Here is a 2,051-nt window from a genome sequence, read left to right as displayed (position 1 = left end):
ACAGTAAATGTCATGCTCTTCTAGTCCATCTACCATATCTCTCTTCGAAAGACTTCCATGGTAGTACGACTATAAAACAGAAAAGAAAACTCTTCCGATATCTCTCGACGGCTTTCTTATGGTCGTTCCTGTGCCAGGATGAGCACAAGGCCCATTTTAATAACAAACGGATACTCAACAGGTTACGGAATTGGAACCGTATTCCTTTCGTTCAAAATAATTCAAGTATTTTAATTATTTTTAAATATATTTTTATTAATATTTTTTTTTATTAAAAACTTGAAAATTTTCGGCTTTCGCCTTGAACTTAGGACCCGACTAACTCGTGATCAACCACTGTTCACACGAAACCCTTCTCCACTTCAGTCCTCCAAGGTCTCATTCGATTATTTGCTACTACCACCAAGATCTGTACCAATAGCGGCTCCATGCAGGCTTACGCCAAACACTTCTAAGCACACTATTGTACCCTCCTACTCACTAAAGTTTCAAAATTTATAAATCAATCGAAATTGTTTTATAAATCATCTACTTTAGCGGTAATGTATAGGTATACAACTTAAGCGCCATCCATTTTAAGGGCTAGTTGCTTCGGCAGGTGAGTTGTTACACACTCCTTAGCGGATTACGACTTCCATGTCCACCGTCCTGCTGTTTTAAGCAACCAACGCCTTTCATGGTATCTGCATGAGTTGTTAATTTAGGCACCGTAACATTACGTTTGGTTCATCCCACAGCGCCAGTTCTGCTTACCAAAAGTGGCCCACTGGGCACATTATATCATAACCTCAACCTTCATATCAAGAAAGGTGAGGTTCTTACCCATTTAAAGTTTGAGAATAGGTTAAAATCGTTTCGACCCTAAGGCCTCTAATCATTCGCTTTACCAGATAAGATTATTTTATATAATTTTTAAATGCACCAGCTATCCTGAGGGAAACTTCGGAGGGAACCAGCTACTAGATGGTTCGATTGGTCTTTCGCCCCTATACTCAATTCTGACAATCGATTTGCACGTCAGAACTGTTCGGTCTTCCATCAGGGTTTCCCCTGACTTCAACCTGATCAAGTATAGTTCACCATCTTTCGGGTCACAGCATATATGCTCAAGGTACGCTCCAGTTAGAGGTATAAATAATAATAAATTATCATTATACATAACTATATGGAACGCCCCGGGATTGAATTAATTGACTATTTATTAAAAAATAGACTAAAAATTAATCCCATTATATTTAAGTTAAGTTAATTATGCCATTAAGTTTAATATAACTCAATGACTTGCACATATGTTAGACTCCTTGGTCCGTGTTTCAAGACGGGTCCCGAAGGTATCCTGAATCTTTCGCATTGTTAATCATATAAATGCATACAAATAAATATTAATATCATAGATATTAAATTTTTTGTAAAATTCAAAAAATGAATTTTAGCATTATATATAATAAAATCTATCAACACTTTATCAAATCATTAGTATTTATTTTATGTTAATATGCTTAAAAAGCAAATTAATTTAAATAAACTTAATATCACCAATGATCTTTTGATAAATACTTTATTATGTTAATAGATTACAATGTCCTTATATGAAAAAAATGCACATTATTTTTTTAATTATTTAATGATGAATTTTCATAATGGATATTCAGGTTCATCGGGCTTAACCTCTAAGCAGTTTCACGTACTATTTAACTCTCTATTCAGAGTTCTTTCAACTTTCCCTCACGGTACTTGTTTACTATCGGTCTCATGGTTATATTTAGTTTTAGATGGAGTTTACCACCCACTTAGTGCTGCACTATCAAGCAACACGACTCTTTGGAAATATCTTTCTAGTAATTCATTAACGTTATACGGGCCTGGCACCCCTCTATGGGTAAATGGCCTCATTTAAGAAGGACTTAAATCGTTAATTTCTCATACTAGATATTAAGATATTCCATACACTGCATCTCACATTTGACATATAGACAAAGTGACTTAGTGCTGAACTATTTTCTTTTCGCTCGCCGCTACTAAGAAAATCCTTGTTAGTTTCTTTTCCTCCC

Source organism: Anastrepha obliqua, unplaced genomic scaffold, assembly GCF_027943255.1.
Source record: "Anastrepha obliqua isolate idAnaObli1 unplaced genomic scaffold, idAnaObli1_1.0 ptg000207l, whole genome shotgun sequence".
NCBI classification, from domain to species: Eukaryota; Metazoa; Arthropoda; class Insecta; order Diptera; family Tephritidae; genus Anastrepha; species Anastrepha obliqua.
This window is presented reverse-complemented; position numbering follows the sequence as displayed.